Raw genomic sequence first — 21,662 nt, 5'->3', positions numbered from 1 at the left:
CACAAAACATCACATAACAAACAACAAGATGTCGCGTGACTAATGTTACGTGATTTGGGAGCGAACGTGTCATGTGGCTAGTGACCCGTGATTTTACGTCATGTTCACCTCTTCTTCCTCTATCTTCCTATTTCTCGCTTCCTCTTTCTCTCTCTCTCTATTTCTTTCTTTCTCTTTCTTCGTTTCTCTTTTTCTCTTCCTTTCTGTCTTGATCTCTGTTTTTCTGTCCTTTTTTGTGTGGTGTGTATGTGTGTGTGTGTGTGTGTGTGTGTGTGTGAGTGTGAGTGTGCGTGTGAGTGTGCGTGTGAGTGTGCGTGTGCGTGTGCGTGTGCGTGTGCGTGTGCGTGTGCGTGTGCGCGTGCGTGTGCGTGTGCGTGTGCGTGTGCGCGCGTGTGTGTGTGTGTGTGTGTGTGTGTGTGTGTGTGTGTGTGTGTGTGTGTGTGTGTGTGTGCGTGTGTGTGTGAGAAGAGAGAGAGAGAGAGAGCGCCGCACACGTGTTCGGGGAACGGAGCAGTAGATTAAGAAGAGGACGAAGAGATAGCGCGCCGGCATGATGATGATAGCTTTCGCGAACGCTGTACGTGGGTAAGCCGAGCATAAACACCTCCACTTTTAAAAGAAAAAAAGATGTTACGTAAATAAAAGAAGTATACCGCTTGCTAGACATGGGTTAAGTGTTCACGCCTTACCTAACCATTGCGCGCGCTTGTCGTTGTCACGACAGAGACGAGACAAAACACGGGTCAGACTAATTTTCGATGCCCACGCACGCGCGCCCGCTGTCGGGCGGCGTGGCGCCGTCACCTTGAGCACGCGATTTCTGCGACGCATTCGCGACGGATTCCTGAGAGCAACGAGTTTCCGAGCCATCGCCACCGCCGCTGACTGCCGACGCGCTGCTTTGCGCCGTAATTGGCAAGCCCAGCTGACAGCCGTACTTCGCGAACCCTCTCGACTCAACACCACCGACGCTGGCGTCGCCGCACGCCGCCGTCGACACCTAATTAGCCTCTTGGCGCCATGTATCACATTCCGAAGGCTCACGGGAGCGTGTGCGCTCTTTGAAGTCCTCCCCGCCGCCGACTCGCTTTCTTCTCTGTCATTTCACGAGTTCACCGTCTCGCTGTCTGTCTTTTTTTTTTTTCGTAGCTGTTCCAAGTACCTGCACGTTTTTCTCCTAGCTCGGTACGTCTATCTATCTATCTATCTATCTATCTATCTATCTATCTATCTATCTATCTATCTATCTATCTATCTATCTATCTATCTATCTATCTATCTATCTATCTATCTATCTATCTATCTATCTATCTATCTATCTATCTATCTATCTATCTATCTATCTATCTATCTATCTATCTATCTATCTATCTATCTATCTATCTATCTATCTATCTATCTATCTATCTATCTATCTATCTATCTATCTATCTATCTATCTATCTATCTATCTATCTATCTATCTATCTATCTATCTATCTATCTATCTATCTATCTATCTATCTATCTATCTATCTATCTATCTATCTATCTATCTATCTATCTATCTATCTATCTATCTATCTATCTATCTATCTATCTATCTAGCTTTGTCTCTCTCTTTCTCCCTCTGCTAGTTTCACTACAATGTAGTGTAATTACCGTCTTTTCTATTATATTTTGCTAAATTGTGTAGCGGTATTCTTGTCGCATCTGTCTTTGAACCCAACTCAGAGCTCGTTTTTATATATTGTTACAGTGGGTCCAATCCACTGAAGCAGCAGCCAGTGAAGTGAGGTCCAATCCAGTGAAGTATACAAAAAATGGAGAGAAACAAAAGAGCCAAAGTGCAAATGCATAAACGCGGTGCTCACTGTGAGCGGCGAATAAAAGGTGAGCGGCTGCGTTGTCGGATGTTATTAATCGCCTCTCGTAATAAATGCTTTGCGACGAATTCCGTTGCCTGCTTTGTTCCTTGAACCGACTTTCTCTTCTGCCACGTATTGCTGTTGATTGCACAGCCCTCCTCTCGAAATGCACTTCAGCGCCCCCGCCATGCGAGAACGAGTGTTTTCGCAGTTATTTTCTCTTCGCGACTGATATACATAACGAATTGTTCTCTGAAACGTCAAGAGGAAATGCTTTCTTTCCTTCTTTCTTTCTTTTTTACGGTACAATGAAGATGACAGCGACGGAGTAGCAAAAAGATAAGCTAACTGCATTAAGAGCCTGCCGTAACACCCAGCAGTAATTTTGTACTGATGCGATGTGTTCAAGAAAGCTAGTTATGGCGCTCTGTGGAGGGCGTCGTTGCTTCCTGTGGCATCAGAGCAAGATGTGCGAAAAGGAAAAAAAATCACACGCAATAATGGCGTATATATCTGCATTTACATCGGCTGTGTTTGTAGCGTCGTTGGAATTATATTACGCAATTTACCAAGGCGAAAGCCTTAGATGCCCCATCAATTAAGCGCGAAAATTGACCGTCATCGGCGCCCAGCAGCTTCGCGGTCAACACGAGTGATGCAAAAAATCATCATGTGATGACGTCGTAATGACTTCACACATCGTCAAACTTTGTGGCGTCATGTGATGCGTCACATGGTGACGCATCACATCACGTCGTCGCTTGGTCAAAGGTGGGCGGCCGATCACGGATGCAGTGCAAAACCAGGCGGTGTGGAGAACTTGCAATGCATTCGATCCTGGAGGCAGTGCAAAACCACGTTTGCTGAAGAAAGATTCCGGAGAAGGGCGGGGGGAGGGAGGGCGCAGGCTAGGATCAATACATCGACTGGGAAGGAAAAGAAGGACCCTGTGAGGTGTTTAGTTCAAAATGGTACACAGCGATTTATTAGCGACGCCGTTGCGCCGAGTTCCGGATTAATCTGGAACAGCCAACGGGCTCTAAAAAAATCCGAAGCACAGAAGACGGGCCTTTTTTGCATAATGCCCTCATAGAGCTTCGTTCATCGCGATCGAAATCGAATTAGCGACCTCGCGCTAAGCTACAGCACATCACGGTTACTAAATAATGGTGGCGAGTGGTTTCTGTAATAAGAACTTGAACTTCCTAATGGCCAACGTCACCACGATTGCTTCATCAAAAGCACCGCGCATTCATTATGCGCAAATTCATAGCCATCTCCTGACTAAGTTGATCTTCCTCTCTTTTTATTAAGGGCAACAGGTTCCACGAATTAACGGTCGATATTTGTATGCAGAAAAAGCCGTCGCTTTATTACTATTAGATGCCCTTAAGAAAAAAATTTGTCACATACATATACCTTGCACTCGCGTATTGCGAACTGGCAACACCTTTGAAAATTTCCTTCACTTCAATACCATGCCTCGATTAAAAAGGTCACAGTGCTTCAATCACAATCTCGGTTCTAATGAACTTAAGTGAGTCATGGGTAAAACATTAAGTTGGACAAGTTGGTATTCGTTCCCAATACTTCGTTAAGAGTGCCAGATGGGACAGACTTCAAGAGCATTCGCCCCGTTTCATGTGCTGTCTCTGTCCTATCTCTCACTCTGAAAGAAATATTTGGGAGCATGAATAAACTGCAATACTTAAATACGTTAAAGGGAAGGTGTGCCTCTCAAGCGGCCTCTCTTATGCATTTTAAAGTAGCGCATTTTAAGTGAACTCAGTAGATAAGAAGTACTCATGTTACGCGTTGGAAATGGCGAATTGTTGCCATCTCTGTACACTGCCGTCGCTGAGCACAAAGTGTCGCTACTCTCGCTCCGTCTACTGTCGCATTAATGGTTCAACGATAACTAGCATAATAACTAATAAGCTACTCTCGCTCCGTCTACTGTCGCATTAATGGTTCAACGATAACTAGCATAATAACTAATAAGCAAGTCTTGCTTCAAATGACGCACATAGGTGCAGTAGTGCACTACGATATGAACACGCCTGAGGGATCCAGTCTGGGGACCAAGGCCCGAACTCACAAAAACGTCTTACGGTAAAATTTTTTGCGAGATATTTTAGCCAATCACTATGCGGGACATTTCATTAGCGAAGCCGGCTGAACAATGTGAAAACGCATTTACGGAATAGAAGTATTGCGAATTAAGCCCCAGAATCTTACATAAACGCATTCGTTCGAGGAAATTATGAACAAATCTATAAAGACAGAGAGAGAACAGATACTACACAATAAAGGCAGAGAGATTAACCAGGCCAACCATCCGGTTGGTTCTTCCGCACTAAATTTATGAACAGTTAAACGTGATTCAGTCGGATGTTAAAAGTCATCGTCTTCAAGCCGACGGTCATGAATCTTGTTCTTCATGTGGGCTCGCACGTTAGTGGACACATCACTAAGTAGGGTTAAACAGTCGGTTTGGGGTCTACAGAAGTCCCGTGACTAACGTCCCATTTCACTCATGCCTAAATACGTAACCTGCTAATACACTACCGTAAGTGGTTGATTACACGTTTAAGGTCACATGTCCGTGCAATGTGTGTATGTGCAGCCATTCCCGCCTACCGACCTTTAGACAAACAGCACGCATTTGATTTTGAAACCTGCAAAGGGCCACTCATGGATAGTTTAAATCGAGATTGAACAGTGCGAGAGACAAGAGGTGATGGAGAATTGGAAAGAGCTCGTATAGACCGTACTTGCCTCGTTTGTATGCTTATCAGTGGACGTGTACGGACAGCTTCGTGAATTCGGTCCCTCGTTAGCCGGTGAGAATGAAAACACGAGAGAACCTGTTGCGACGCTTATCGCACGCTTCGCAACCTCGGCCATTCCGGCGCGCACGGAAACCCGACTACGTGCTAGAACTTCTCTAAAGAGACCGTCGTTAGCAGCGTGGATTAGTGAGTCATTCCAAAAGCTTTTCCGTCGGGTTGATGGACGCGAGCTTATCGCAGTTGCTCTTCCTCGCAGGCTGTACGGTTGTCTACTAAATCAGGCCGGATAGCATACATAACAATGATGAAAGACGCGCGGACAGCGAGGACCTATTGATATTTTTGTCCGCCTTTGTTTACAGTCACCGCTAATGGTTACGTTTCAGAAAAATGCGCACAGGGTTAGGTTGCTTAGTTAGCTAGTGGATCAGCGGTTGCTAAAGGTTTCGCAATCATCCGCATTTGACTTCCGTCCTCGTTGTGTCACGCTGAATCCACTCAATATGTTTAACAGAATCCCATTCGCCCAAATGTCAGTTCTGCATTTGACTTCGCCTGATAAGTAGTTGAGGGGGCCCTGCGACACTTTTGCGACTGTCTTAAATTAGCGCTGGACTGCGTGTAGTAATGAATGCCGAGAAGAACGCAAAAAATAATTACGAAAATTGGCGCACCAAAACTAATAATATTAGTCTTCAAAGTTCAAAACCTGAGCAGCCGACAAGAAACGTTCCCTTTCGCATTTCACTCTCCCGCTGACGTCAAAGGCCGTTTCCAATCACCGCGCGCCCCTTATAGAGACATACCGGAAGTCTCGCCTCATGGTGGCCTTCACACAGTGCCTTGCCACTGCTCTTTTTTGACGGTGTTGCAACCACGGCTACGACAAACCACGTGCGTCGCCTAGCAGACGGTCCCATGGTTTGTCGTGTAGTGCACACAATGAGTCTGGAGGATCTAACAAACCTTGAGCGCAAGATCTAGCGAAGTAGCAATGCCCTGCATGTAGTGTCGTATCCGGACACGCCAATGTAAATTGAAAGTGCGTCGCTGAGCCCCGCGCAACTCGAGGATGGCTCCGAGGGCCTGGACGAAACGGTATACCACCCGATGACGCGGGAGGTGTTGGTTGGTAAGCGTTTAGAATTTTTCATTTTTTTTTTTTGTTGACAGCATTGTGCCGAACTGAGCGTTGCGTGTTTCGCAGCTGCCTGTGTGACCGATATCGCCAGATGCCGCAAAAAAAGCATAAGGCGGAAGAGTATCGTTTGATTACCATTCCCACCAGTTCCACAGCGCACCTGGCGTCGTGTCCGTTGTTTTGAAAATGCATCATTTAGAAACAGATGTGATTTGTTTCTGCAAAAGCATAAAAAAGGGGTTTTATTCTTTTTAGGGCTCAGTTACATGGCCTATCTACCACCATATGAATATTACATGGTACGTGTCGCGTCAAGCCAATCAAAACGCACGGCCTTTGTCGTCACTGCCACGTGACGAAACGTCATTTCCCATAACAAAAATAGCCGATGTGTGTCGCTGTGGTCCGAAATCAAGGTAGTTTATCCGGTGAAATAAAATTATAACGGTTTCGTTTTCGGCGATGCCACTTGCGCACCGATGTCGGCGCATTCCACAGTACCAGAAGAAGCGTTGAAAACAACATGCTTAATTTGTGTCGCAGGGCCCCTTTAACGCTATGCCCACCATTTGAAACAAAAACACCGTTTCCGTTACTGTGAACCGCACAGAAAGCGGCACGTGTCCAAGTGTGCATGCGATGCTACGCTATGCTACGAACAATGAATGATTAACCGCGTGGGCTTGTCGTTTTAGAGCGCAGCTTTTAGGCACCCATTCCTGCGTTGAGCAGCGTCGCCGTTGTTGGTTGGCGTCGGCGTAACCGTTAGAGCGAATGAGGACGAAAGAGAGCGAACGAGGACGAAACAGAGCGAACGCGGAGTCTGTCGATATCACGCACCACTGGCCTCTAACCTCGCTTCCTTTCTCGTCACACGCGCTGGCCCCTCAGTCGGAGCTCGTGCGTATGTAGGGCTGGCACGTGCACTGCGGCTGGCTTCGCTTGTCGTAACGAGGCTGTCGGCGTTTTCTTGGTTCGGGACGCCTGCAATGCACACAGTGGTGTGCGTAGCACTCGAGCGCTGGCAGTTTCCGTGGCAAAATGTAACGAATGTTACATTGCTACAACTGGGGATAGCCAAAACTACAAACACAGGTGGTGTTGCCCCAACACGAAGCTGCACTCGGAATTCACATTAGGCAGTATCGTAATCGTCGATGAATTTTTTAATGTCTCATTTTCTTCGTTCCGCATGCGGTAGATGTCGACGACACAGGGAAGATCAGTAAGAACTACATAGAGTTCTCTAGCCAATTCACGGTGCCTAAAGGCTGCGCTGTCTCAGTGAAGTTATGGGTTACTATATGTATACCATCGTGTGCACGCTTAGCGCGAACACGGGAGCGCGTGCCGCACGTAAAGCCCTTTAGCCGCATGTAGGGAGACTACCGGACCGGCGTTTTGGGGTGGCGGCATCTTAAAACGTGCCTTCAAATGAATCCGCCAAAACCGGCGGGCGATGCGCTCGCAGTTGCCAGCTTCCACCATGCTTTGGTGCGCCGCCATTACACTCACCGCCGGCGCGATCCTGAGCAAGTCGTAGCGCTCTCACTGTCCACAAGGGCGGGACAACGTCAACGAAGAAGCGTCAAATTACGCGTCCCGAAATGGGCTCAGGCGGAGGAGCATTTTTTACAGACAACCGCGTATTTCAGCAACCCACGCTGCACGCTATTAGCACGTCAACATCCTGCCGACTACTCATCTGGCGTCTCACTCCAGACGCATTTTGTGACCACGCAGCTAGAGTTCACTACAGCTGAACTATTCACCATTCTTTTAGGCGGGCGACCAACGCCGAGCGACGCGACGCTGACGCGAACTCGCGCGGCGGAAGATCAGCTCACGACTAGCGAGCGCGTCTCCATACGCGCGCCGTATGTAGGCTTCCTACTCAGCATGCGTCATCGCAGCAATGACACCTTCGGTTATCTGGGTGCGCCAACGCCGTCAAACACGTAAAAGTTGTCCCACAGCTAAAAACGGTGAGAATATACACAGTACTCACAAAGCAAACTGCAGACGCCGCGGTGGGCTCCCAGAAGTCTCGCTTCACTTGAGCGAGTAAAAGTTTCCTTCGGCTCGGAGTGGTTGAGACGCGGAACATTCGCATGCCCTTCCGGGAGTGGTTACTGCACAGCGGTACGCAACATCGAGGCATTTCTGTACCGCAGGCTTCACTGGCAGCGTTTAACGCGCCACCGCTATCTTCGGCGCCGTCTTGTGGAGGATTAACTGCGGTTACTCGGTGCAGCAACAAGAACCCAACAATGGCGCTCGCACTGTGGGGACCAAGATGGCGCGATGGTGCGGCGTTTCTCTCTGGTGACATTGTGTTTTGTTTGGTGAGTGGTGGCGCGTTGGAGGCATTTGGTGTATCAAAGCCTGCATCAAAGGCGGCCATCACCCCAAAAAGGCCGGTCATGTGGGCTCCCTAGCCGCACGGGGTTATCAATTACGCCTATACATACACTAACGCGAGGATCGGCACATGCGTAGTGCGCCCACGGGACACTATTTAAACATCGCGTGCACGGCGTCATCTGAGCGCATCCTCGTTGAAGGCGCTCACAGATGACACGATGTGCGCGATAGCAAAAATAACGACGCCGCAAAATGAACTGCGCACATGTAACGATTCACGTTGGTAAGGGTAGGCGTCGCTGATAGCAGTGACGTGTGGCACGCGCTCCCGTGTTCGCGCTAAGCGTGCTGACGACAGTACAGCCGTGAGCATGCTTAGCGTGAAGTGGAAGCGCATACCGCACAACACGAAGCTCTGCACATGCGCAGTTCGTCTGCAGCGTGATTATTTTGCTATCATGCGCATCAGGTCATCGGTGATGACGCGGTGCTGCGCTAAGATGACGCGGTGCGTGCGATAGTAAAATAGGCTCGACGCTGACGCTCTGCGCATGCGCCGAGCCTCGCCTTGGTGTAGGTAGGCGTCGCTAATAACGCCATGCGGCATGCGCTCCCATGTTCACATTAAGCACGCTCAATACTGTACATTAGCAGTACACAACACCTAATTAAATATGGAAATCCGTATATCCGTATACCTTCTCTATTCGTCTATACTCTGCATATCCACAGACGGCACGACAGAGGTAACAACTTGTAGATTTTACGACTGATAATATCTACAAATTAATGTCTGTGATCCTTCGTTGTGAGGGTATGCGTCCGCTCAGTTATGCCTATCTCAAGCGGCAGTCATACAATTGATAACGCACGTGCATTGGCTAAAACCACCGAATTTACTCGCTAAACCTAATCATTCCATCATTACATATCAGCAGTTCACAACAACTCATCCTAGATTCAAAGTGACAATGACTTATGCTTGGCAGAAGATCAGTAAACATAGATAATCTATTATGAAATTGCGCGACAATTGTATTCTCGAAATATGTGCGTTAATTCTGCTATAAGGAATATCTGACGCCAATCAAACTGCCCATCAAAGCTATGGTAATAACCAAGTAGAATATCTTGGTTTCTTCAGAAGACAGCCTTCGTTTCATTTCATTTAAGAAAAAAAAAGAGAGTCATTGGACTCTTTTTCGGAGTCCTGACTTGCTACGCATATGACTCACCATAAAGACACACGTGAACTCTCTTAGGAGACCATTAAACTCTCGTCGGAGAATTGTGGGACCCAAAAGAGAGTGAACGCGTCTTCTTAAAGAGAGTTATACAGGGTGTCCCAGCTATCACGCAGCACGATTTAAAAAAAAGAGGAACGGCGTTACGCGAATCAAACCTACAGCATATTGTTTCTAGTACACTAGAGTAGCCACTGCTATTTTTTTCGTTAATGATGTTTAATTAATTAGTCATAATTATATTTCTAACTCGACAAGTACTCGCCTAATTGTCAAAATGTCAATGAGGCGTATGTAGGCATGTTCAAATGGCATCTAACTGCGCTACTTTCAACAACGTGCTAATTGCGCGCTCATTTTTTCCGGTTGATCAAGAAAGCCCGCGAAATATGAAAACTGACACGTGACTAGAGTGTCGCGCACGTCGGGAACCAGCGCCCTCAAACAGGCTCCCTATGAGGTAGACAGTATCAAGGAAAAAATGGAGAAAGAAAAAAAAACGCATCGCCCTATCTTCCACTCCCCGGCCTAGAAGCGCACCGCTTGGTTTTACAGAGTCAGGCCGTAATCAGAACACCTGCCGCGTTATCAATGAGAATAGTCGGCCGTGACATATGGATGATTGTGGCGTACTATCGAACGGATTGAATCCCAGCGAAATTGCACGCATATCGCTGGTGCCCGACCTGTACCCTTGCGAAAATGCGGAACGCTGTCTTTCGCAACAGGCAACAGGCAAATCGGTTGTTTGCAGTAAGCTTATTTGAGGGCGCTGGTTTCCTTTGCGGGTGAGAGCGTAGTCACGTGTTATTTTTCATATTTAGCGGGCTTTCATTATCAGCCGGAAAAAATGAGCGCGCAATTAGCGCGTTGTTGAAAGTAGCGCAGTTAGATGCCATTTCAACATGCCTACATACGCCTCATTGACATTTTGAGAATTAGGCGAGTACTTGTCGAGTTAGAAATATAATTATGACTAATTAATTAAACCTCATTAACGAAAAAAATAGCAGTGGCTACTCTAGTGTACTAGGAACAATATGCTGTAGGTTTGATTTGCGTAACGCCGTTCCTCTTTTTTAAAATCGTGCTGCGGGATAGCTGGGACACCCTGTATACACAAGACAGGACTCCCCGAAAAGAGTAACACATACTCTCTTTTGTTTTTCTTAGAGTATAATAAATTTAACGCTTTCTATCCTGTGGCATTTCGTGTTGTAAGTGCTTATTTCATCCATGTCATTGTATGCTAATTTTCTATCGCGACGAGGAGTAAACGGTGCCGCGGTATTAACCTACTTGGTTACCTTGTTTGCACTAACATAACGATCGCTGTTACCTTTCTCGTTACTATTAACGCGCCAGCGTCACCACTCCGTTGCGATGTCAGTTTCACGAACACCGGAGGTGACGCTAAGGCGGCTGCACTTTGATATAAATACAACTGCTACGCACGTATTTATGTTTGGCCCTTTGAACGAAATTTGGGATCAAAGGGCAGGAAGCTTTCAAAAATATGTGAATCGTCTGGAAGCTGGAGTACGGACTGATGCCTTGTTGCCACGTGCACTTCTATTCCGGGAGCGTTCGCGTGAATGGAAACCCATTTGGCGAGGTGAAACTACACATAGAGCGATCAGGGCAGTCGTCTAAAAATGCGGTGTGCGTGAGATCGGCTAAAACGCATCCAACGGCGGCGAAGAACAGCTTGCCTTACACGGATACGCACGTATCGCATTTTCGCGGAATACTCTAGGGCGAAGTATCAAATAAAAGAAGAGAGTCAAAATAGATCACTCTGCTCTTAGGGACGGCAAACACCGAGAGCGGAACTGCGCTAACGACCTTTCAACTCCTATTTGAGTTTCGCGCCACTAAAGAGGGCCGCCGTTGACGAGAAAAATCCGCGCTGCCGGGTTTATTCCGTGTGAACGCGAGTGCACCGGTGACGTTCGCGTGCAAGCGGTAAAACGTAAAGCGTGCAACGTGGGCGTGTGAGCGCAAACTGCTATACCATCTCCGAATCATTCTGCGATTTGGACTCCGGCGCGTTTATTTGTTGCTGCTTCTTTTTTTTTTCGCTTAAGTTTATTGCACTTATCTTACACACTGGCAAACTCGCAGCAAAACTCGCGGCAGGCAATTCAGAAACGTCGATGCGTTAGTCGATCGTGCAACGCAAGCTGCTTAGCACACGTGTTTTCGGAAACGCGCGCTCGGGCGCAGCCTACGCATTCTTTTGTTTTTTTTTCATTCGTTTTTTTTTCTGTTTGTCCGCCTGATGTTTAGTGTGGCAGCGCATTTTTACATATTTCTAGCACGCAGGGCTCTTACGAGCTAGAAGAGTTGGGAGAGGAATGAACGAATTGAGTGGCTCGTGATGTCAACGCGTAAAGTCTGCTCTCATGGCAAGTGGATGCATTAAAAAGGGGCAATGGGTAAACATGTCGAGGGTATACGGGCGTGGAACCCATTAGTCCGCCTTTGCGGGAAGCAGCGCTCAATCTGTGCTTGCGTGATCTCGGCTATAACGAGTCCTTTTTATGTAAGTACAAACATTTTGCGCCATCCTAGTTTCAGCTGCAGTGAATGAGTTTCTCCCTCTCTATCTAACCATGTCTCTTGATACCGTGGAAATAACGCGATCACAGTAAGAGAGCCAACAGAAAGATCGGTGAGACAGAATTTTGCAACTCCGCTTTCTCAGGCTCCATTCCCTCTGAAAAGGGACCTAACCGAAGTTAGAGGTGTCTGACCATACTTGCCTTTACAGCCTAACCAGGAATGTTTCGAAATCGCACTTAGAAAAGTATGTCCCACTTCAGTGCGTTTTTGATTTGGTGCATGAATTGTGGAATCTAAGATGGTCCAGCACTCTCTCTTCTGTCTTTGTCTTTTTCTTGATATAACCCCCTCCCCCCCCCCCCCCCCGCAAAGTACAGTTAACGTAAATAAAAAATGACATATCAAAAACAAAACATTTAGGTCCCATCTTAATCTTAAATGACGCGTAGTATTCGTGTTCCTCAAACGACGCGCCTAGTCTTACGTAATATCCAAGCTACACCCGGCGGCTCGCTACGAATACGTTGATTACGGAAAGCGATGTAGCGCAACCAAATCGTTCGTTCGCGCCCTGAAGCTTTTCACCTTTTTGCCAATTCGTTTCAATCTGTATCACAAGAAAAATATTCGTGTAGCTTGCATCTCGCATAATCAAACTGCCTTTCAATTCATGCACCGCTTGCGTTAAACCAGAACCATGCCTGGATATGACAGACAACCACTGGCTAGCTCTTATAACGGTAAACTTTGCACTTAAAGCGAAGCTTTCTTGATGTATGTTTCCACGTTCAAATGTGAAAAATTTGCGAACAGCACTTTCACCGGTAAAATGGCGAAGAATAGCCAATATGTCGAAGCCAGTCATGTTCATAAGTCAGCGCATACAAACCATAATTGTGGATTCTTATGAACCTTAATTACGGAGATAAAAGCGTGTACAGAACCGTGTCCTGTTACACGACATTCTAATCAACGCGGCGCACAGGCCGCGGAGGTTTAGCTCAATGAAACCTGAAGGTTCGCTGAGCCCACGCAAAGCTCGCAAATAGAGGCTCTTTAAACCCATCCAATAGGATATATAGCCTTTGGTGTAAAACGCTATATTACAGCTTTTTTTTGTTTTGTCTTGCTTTTTTAATCCCGTTGTGCTACTAGAATTTTGTAAGTACAATGAACCCTGCCCGACTCGACTAGCCGTCCACGTGCAGATTTTGCATTGTGAGAATTGCTGGCTTTGAGGGGCACGTTAATCCAACAACGGGGATTAAAAGGACAACAGCTTAATCTCTGCAATGGCTCTCTGTGTCGGGAGCACCTATAACACGAGCCGTAGCGATCCTCTGGCAAGTTCGGCTACTGTTGTCCCTTTGTCAGGAAATTTCATGCCGACGACACTGGATCCTCCGTCAAAGCTTGAGTAAACAGACTCTTCAGTTACAAGGAGGGTCCCCAGTTCGAGCCTTGGCCTATACGACGCCTTTGTTGCAACCTGGTGGCCGCGTTTCGCTGGCACGGCCCCGTTGTCTACGAGACCTCGTCTTTTGTTCGGCCGCTCGTTGCCTGCGCATTCAACAGTTTTGTAGAGCTGAATTTTGAAAATAAAAAAAGTACATCGCTGCATATTCGCAATGCCGTATCAATTTTCTACCCGTTAACGACTGCCAGGGTTTTCACAGCAGCTTGCATTAAAGTGAAAGCGCTTTAACTCGGACGTGCACTACCGGTGGTAATTGCCATATTCTTCTGTTTTGCACGTTGTAGCTGCACGCAGTCGATTACGCAAAGAAAAATGCGCGCACACAAAGCGAGGCCCAAGGCATAGACGACATCGCATCTTCCATAGCGCAACACCGGCAGCTTTCTGCTCTGGTCCCCATTCTTCTGTGTGCGCCGTTTTCTTTGCGTAATTGTTTACCATCAAGCTAAAATTTCTAATCCCACAAAGTCGAATGGGAGAGGACGAAACGCGGAGCGCAGAGCCTCTAGCTTTTGTGAAAAATGTGTATTTCGCAGTTAAAATGGCATTTAAAAACTGACCATTCTGCAATACATGTCCACGTGGTTGTGGAAGCACGGGTTCTTCATTTCAGACTTTCCAGGCAAAACCTAGAACTACTTCTTTTCCTGAGTAGTTAAACACTAGTTCTTTGGTTGCCATTCAAGCACTCACCCATGCCTTGTCATCCTTTATCTGCATGAAAGTTATCATAATGTCGTGGTACGTTGCTGTGGAATCGAATGACTGAATGCCTGCGATTACAAATTGAAAGAGCAAAGCCATTGTTTAGAGAGTGAATGCGTAATGAAAGCATAACGGAAGGTCTGTCATGCTGCTGCATGTGAGACAGTGACGAATGAAATGAGGAAATAAAGGTTGAAAAAAAAAGAATACACAGAAGCAACATGCAGTAACGCATACACTGAGGCTCGATCGCCCAGCACAAGAAAGAAATGGGAGGTGGTCACGCGACCGGAAGCTGGCCATATTCCACCTTACTCCGAAACAAGAGCCGACGGACTGCAAAAATAATGGTAATACATAGCAAACAGCTAACACCATGCGCCATCATCGGTGGCACAAAGCTCGCATTTAACGTTCCCTTGGACGCAAAAAACGTAATTTTTTTTAAAGGAAAACCGATCGAAAAGATTGCGCAGTTGAACAAATTCACGCACGAACACACGCGCTCGAAAGAGCACAGCAACAGAAATAAAACTGTTCAGTCGAGAGAACGATGACATGCCGCCGCATTGCGCAGCCGCAGTTCAAAAATTCGTACGAATCACAAGCAGCAGCAGCAACAAACTTCACAAGTGCGCGGACCCCCCAACGTGTATGCGAGCAATTCCGCAGTACCAACGGCAACGAGACTGCGTGACAGACAGCGCGCGTCATGGGACGGCCGACGCCGCGCCCTGCAGAAGCGAATATTTTTTTACGAGCGCCGTTCAGTGCGCCACTCTCTGTTGCCGCCGTCGACGTCTTGCCGCTTCCACAGTCACGCGTATCCGAGCGAGAGAGCCTGGTAACACAAAACGCTTTTCCATGCGGCGCCTGACGGCAGGGGAGCTCTATCAAAATATATTAGGGTTCCCTTCTGGCTCGAGGCGGCGTGAAAAGGAATGTTGGGACAGCTATCACAAAGGATGATATTTCCAGGCGCATACATAACGCCGCATGCAAATTAGACGCCAACCTTGCGTCTCTCTCTTTCCTTACTTCCCTCCCTCTCCAATTCCTGGCGCTTTCTTCAGGCAGCTCCCTTCCGCCTTCATTTTCCGAATGTGTCTTCCGCCTAGGCGATCATCCTTCCCAACTGCGTATACAGTAGGTACTCGCTATCGTGTTTGTTTTGTACTAGCTTCACTTTAGGCTTGCGTCCCCGATTGCTACTATTTCTCCAACTCCTCAACTCCGTCTATACGAGCGGTATTTTTCACTGTGTCGCTTCGCGCTCGCTGCTTTCGTTGCAGTAGCTTCTCCCCTCGACGCAACCGCCTGAGAGAGGTCAAGACGAGGCAAAGGAATCAAAGAAAACGGAACCACTGTCAAGTCCTGTTCCTTCTGTCGTACTTCCTCATTGCTGACGCAACGTCTGGTCTCTCCTCCGTTTCGCCCACTCCTCCCTGCATGCCTCGTTCACCTCCGTTTCCTCCGTTCTGCTGTGTATGCCGCATTTAAACCACTCTATTCTATCTCCGCGCCGCTCTTTCCACGCGTCGCGTACGAGCTTCCCCCCCCCCCCCTTTCTCGCCTCCGTTTTCCGAGCGTGACGAGACATGTAGAGATACAGAACTCGCGGCGACCAACTGTTATTACGGTGCCAGAGAAAGAAACATGCATAGACACAAGCCAAAGTCTGGGATACAATTTCCTAAGCGAGAGAACGCAGTAAATAGAACAAAATGAAGCAGACGCTGCCTTCACTAACAAAAGAAAGAGGGCAGATTCTGACATTAACATAAGATTTGCAATTTAAAAGCTTTCTTTTCTTTCGTGCGCCCCTTCAACACCCTTATACGGAGCTGAGCTTTATAACCAACTGCCTCCAGCGCATATTTTCTCGTCCCGAGTTCGGTGCTGCCAGCGAAGGAAAAGTCAATTTCTTCTTTCTTGTGGAAGCGGGAACCACGCGTCTTACAGCGTACCGACGCAGTCTTTAAGGCTTCCGAGACAAGTCAGAGCGGAATATAAGGGGGTAAAAGAAGCATACAAACCAGGGAATAATGGGAGTATAGGGATTGTCGGAGGCCAGGATTTCCTCAAGACCGCGACATTTGAAGGAAACGTGGTGGTCTACTACCGGAACGAACAATGAAAATGAGCGTAATTTATTCGGCAATGGATTCGTCGCTTCCATTTCGCTCGTTCCCTTGACGTTACAGCACAGTGTGAGTGTGTTTGTGCGTGCGCGCGTGTATGTATGTATGTATGTATGTATGTATGTATGTATGTATGTATGTATGTATGTATGTATGTATGTATGTATGTATGTATGTATGTATGTATGTATGTATGTATGTATGTATGTATGTATGTATGTATGTATGTGCATGCGCGCGTGCGTGTGTGTGTGCGTGTTATTTACTTATACATCGGTCTTTGAACGTAGAGAAACAGGAAGTGAGGAAGTGAGAGAAAATAAATGAAAAAAAAAAAATAACCAAAAGTACACGAGTCTATCTGTGTACATGGCAGCCTATGTTTCTGTTCGCGTGCCTGCAATTTAATGTATATATGGAAATATATTATTATACGTACACTATGATGCGAATTCAAACAGATATGTTGAATTCGTTATTCCAATTCTTAATTCAGGTTTCAGCAAACGCACTGAGTAACAGCAGACTCCTTTTACGCAGCGTCAAAATTGAGCCCGAAGCGGTCCTACGCCTCATGTCTAATATGCAATGCTCTGAAATGGCGCACTATATAGCCTCTGGGAAAAGAAATAGAATAAAATATTATCCTGTCAAAGTGCAAGGTCGAGAAAATTCTAACTGATCCGTACACAACATTCTAAAACAGTTTTTAAAGGTCACATTGTTTATGCAAGCTATCCAAATAAGTTTACCGACAAAAAGATGTATTGTGTAATGTGATACCTCGAGTATATTCTCCCTAAAGTGACGCGCACGTTTCTCTAATGAATATTTAGCGCTCGAGACAGATTCGTTTCATGCAAGGTTTAATTTGATAAAGTATTGTCTATATCATTTTCTTTAATGAAGTCCACTTCTTCTGGTGTGCCGCAGTATACCAGCGGCGCACATGCTTTACAACTTCGGCAAAGGTCAAGAGTTATCTCGCCAGTCATGACTGAGGAAATGGGATCTAGACTGAATGCGGGGTCATCAGAATGTCAGTATGTTCAAGGCATTGCTCAATTTCCTAAGGACAACAGACTTACACGAGCGGCTGTAGACTTTTTAATGATGCCGCATACCGCACAAGACTGCCACTCTGCGCTGTGACGTTATGTGTGTGCGTGTGTGTTCCCCTCTCTTTCTCTCTTTCTTTACTCTTCTTTCGATCTCCCCCATCCCTTCCCCCTGTACAGGGTAGCATACCGGTTATGCTGAGAGACAGTTATCGTGCACTCTACACCCAATTTTCATTTTCATTTCCTTCTTCCTTTTAAGAATCACCCCCCCCCCCCCCCAAACTGGTTAACATCCCTGTCTTTCCTCTCTCCCGTTTTCCTTCCAGTGCAAAGTTGAATGACGTTACGGTGTTCGGCGCCAGACCCTTATTACGCTCATGGAAAGAGTACACTGCACGCTTCTCAAACACTGAAATTTATTGAAAAAGTTCAGATTCTGGTATATATGCCTCACTGTCAGATTTCGGCCTTACGTGAGGCAAAAGCCATTACATCGAGTCATTCACCGTTAATCCATACTGCGTCCATAAGCAAATGTGCATCGACTTAATCTGTAAACATTACGGAAACACCACAGCAAGAAATCTTTGAAGAAAGCGTAATTGTACGTACGCTTTACTACATCAGGCTTCCGATACGTATCTAGCTCTTGCTAACTGTCTCTGTTATAATTTCCAGCAGCATATTAGCGTGAAATTGTCATCAATCTGAGACTCTGTCCATAGATGAAATAACTTAACCAGCTGCTGTCATAATCAAAAGCAACAAAACGAAGGCACACACTATAAGTGTATTTCGATCTCGCTCGTCTCGCAGGACAATGCTTTGTTGCTGGGCCCGTGACTAACCAGGAAGAGTGGAGCGTCGCCAAGTTTCGCGTCGACAGCTTGAAGCCGTAATAATAACTCAATGGAAGCGGGCGAGGCCCGAGCGGCTAGCTCTCTCTCCGACGACAGAGAGTGGAAAGCCGTTAATTATGCAGGACGTCCAAGACTTCCTTGCTCCCAAAGTGACAACGGGTTGGGGCTGCCCGCGTGTCAAAGCGCGTTCGTCTGTGAGCGTTTTCGGGTCTCTTACAGAGATATGAGAACTGGCTCATTGAAGGTTTCCGGCTTTTACAGCTTTTTATTAAGAAGCCGATGGTGTGTCGCGATATATTCACTCCGCAAGTCTTCATCATGTGGCAAGCGCAAGTCTATGTACGAATTTTATCAAGTACCTAATTTAAGACAGAGAGTTTGCCTGACGAACACTGAACATTCTGCCTACTTCACGGCGTGACCTCGCTAATTTTACTACCATCTTCTTATTTTTGTTTCGTGCTTCTTACATTTACATACTTCACGTGTAACGTCCTCGTGGAGGCAGCATTCGATAAACATTTTCGGGGCCAAAACTACCTGATGTATATAGTAAACGACAAGCTTACCCTTTCCGTGTCTTTAAACGCAAGTTGGTTGGCAGGATCAACCTCTGGGGCAGCCTTTCTGCATTTCTTTATAACTATACTCTCACTTTAAGTCATCATTATTATATATATATATATATATATATATATATATATATATATATATATATATATATATATATATCGCTGTCGTGTAAGCGGTGCAGTTGCAACGCCGAAACGGATGGTGATACAACTACATATAAACTGACAGTGCAGTTTCATTTGGTTGGCGTTTACAAATGAGGTACTCATTTGAAACAAACAAATTGCCGGTTTGCATGAAGCAGTTCGCGTATTGCGGGGAAGACTTCAAATACGACAATCGGTAAGAACCTTATTCGCGCTCTACGCCAGTGACCACACACACACGCACGCACCCACACACACACACACACACACACACACACACACACACACACACACACACACACACACACACACACCACAACACACACACACACACACCACACACACACACACCACACCACAGACCACACACACACACACACACACACACACACACACACACACACACACACACACACACACACACACACACACACACACACACACACACACACACACACACGATAACAGCGATAACAGCGATAACAGACTTGAAACAGCGATAACAGACTTGAGAAGACAAAGGGATAGTCGCGCTGAAGAAAGGTTATTTGGCCCCACCACGATGCTGTAAAACTTCACAGAGTCAGGCGCGACGTGACTTTCTCTCAAGTGCATACGTGCACCATTCTTGGTACCTTCGTTCTTTTTTTCTTTATTTTCGTAGTAGGCACAAATACCAACCGTGGCATTAGCAAAAAATAAAAAAAAGAAATGCGTTCAGTGTTATTATCTTGCTAAATAAATGCGTATAGATTCCATTTATAGCTCATATTATACTGTCTGGAATAGTCCTACGGATTCCACCATAAACAGATGTAAACACTGATCGTTACCTGCTAAATGTGGCCTGGAGGATGAATCAGCGATGACTCTTGAGAAGCACTTTTCTCTTCTCTTTTGCTGACCACTAATGAAAATAAATGACCCACTTTACCCCCCCCCCCCTCTTTATTTGTTGGGTGTCGATGCACGGGTACATTTCGGAGCTTACAAATGGAGCATTTTTTACGACGCGAAACATTTTAGTGTCAGTGGCGCAACGCGAGTTTCAAGTTTGTTTCTCTTCCTCTGGCTCCACTTTCACAATTTTTAAATGCACAGAGGGTGGAGTTCTCTGATTTTTCTCTAGATGTTTAGAGATAGATAATGACAATATGCGGTCATATGCACACAAAGATATTTGTTTCTCCAACAGCGCACCGCTCTGAAAACATCTGCAAAGAGGCGTAAAAACTTGCTCGCCGGTGTGTAGTTATCGCCTAAACTTGGTGCTGACGAATGTCGTTTTATACTTTTTAAAACATGTCTTAACTGTGGTGCCAACGCTAGGCCGTTTCAGTATTATAGCTAATGCTTCGACACGTCGAAAAAAACAGTGCTCTGGAGAGAACATGCGCAGCTATCGTGTCGGAGTGTTATCTTGTAGTAATGAAAAAAAAATATATCACTGCCTCATAAATAATCACAGAGAGCGTAAGCACACGAACGTCCCTCGGAGGATTCATGAACCAAAAGTTCGTCAATATGCCGAAGGTCATAAGGAGAGTAACCAAAAACTGTTATACGCTTAAAGAACTCCTTGGGTTTATTAGTTAATCTGTTTGAAAAACAGCTTCATCTCTTGGTCTTCTAATAGAGCTGTGCACGAAGCTTAGATTATCTGCTCAGGAAAGCGCTGAATCGGTTTCAACAAGGTTAATTCCACTTATAAAAAGACTTTCGTATTCTTTTTTCCCGTTACTTCCACTATTCAATAAAAGACACCAAGGATTGACAAAAAACAGAATTGACCCAAATATATTTTATCGACATGATATGAAGAGATGTTGGCGCATAAATAAGTGCTGGCTACTCCTTGATATTTTTTTCCTCTCATATTTTGCTACGCAACATAAACATATAGCTCCTATCTTTCAAGAGCGAAAACTACAGCGTTTAGAGCGAGACAGAGAAAGAGAGAAACAATACGTCAATTCACACCTTGTGTGAGAAAGCGTTTTTAATTTCTTTAGATGTTGTACACACAACTACTTGTGCACAATTTTGATGCTTTTCTCTACTGTAATAAAGTTTGCTGTTCAAGGTGCTGCTAGGAAATATTCCGACGTACCAATTTCATGCAATCGCATTTATAGCACAAGCAAGACGCTACCACTTAAGATATACTGATGGGCTAGCTGGTGAGCCATGCTCTTCATGAAGCTGTACTTAAATTTAGGTGCACGTTAAGCAACACCAGATAGTCACAACTCATAATCATATCGTGGTTTTGGGACGTAAAGCCCCAGAAATTAACATTATATTCATAAATCAGCGCACAAAAGATACGTTCACTCCCACATAAAGAAAAACAAAACAAGGACGGAAGGCTTGTTTATGTCTTTCTTAAAATGTGCATGAACGTGTCTTTTGTGCGCTACTTCATCAATATGTTCGCTCCAAATGCTTACTGAAATTTTATCTACTTTAAACACTATATTCTTACACTATAACTCAACGCGGTGCCGTTCAGGTTGATTCCGCGATTGTCTAATGCATACTTCTGTGTTCGCGTAGATTGAAAAAGTTACGTTTACAGCAAGCATTTTCTTTCAACGAGAGGACAGAACTTCTAGAAGTCTGGAGCCTGTTAGCTACAGCGCCATTAATGAGTGTTCAGGAATGAATCGTTGAACATCAAATTATAGATAGGAACGTTGATCCTTTCCGCAATTATTAAGCTTTCGTTTGCTCGCACGAGTATCAC

The 21,662-nt window shown here is 45.9% G+C and overlaps 1 protein-coding gene across 1 annotated transcript in view; it reads right to left on the bottom strand.

The window, feature by feature from the left end:
- The window catches only part of LOC119388122 (lachesin), a 194,280-nt gene that overhangs the window by 114,940 nt on the left and 57,678 nt on the right, over nt 1-21,662 (bottom strand). The window lies entirely within an intron of this gene.

The sequence above is a fragment of the Rhipicephalus sanguineus genome, chromosome 3 (assembly GCF_013339695.2).
Source record: "Rhipicephalus sanguineus isolate Rsan-2018 chromosome 3, BIME_Rsan_1.4, whole genome shotgun sequence".
In the NCBI taxonomy this organism is placed as follows: domain Eukaryota; kingdom Metazoa; phylum Arthropoda; class Arachnida; order Ixodida; family Ixodidae; genus Rhipicephalus; species Rhipicephalus sanguineus.
This window is presented reverse-complemented; position numbering and strand designations above follow the sequence as displayed.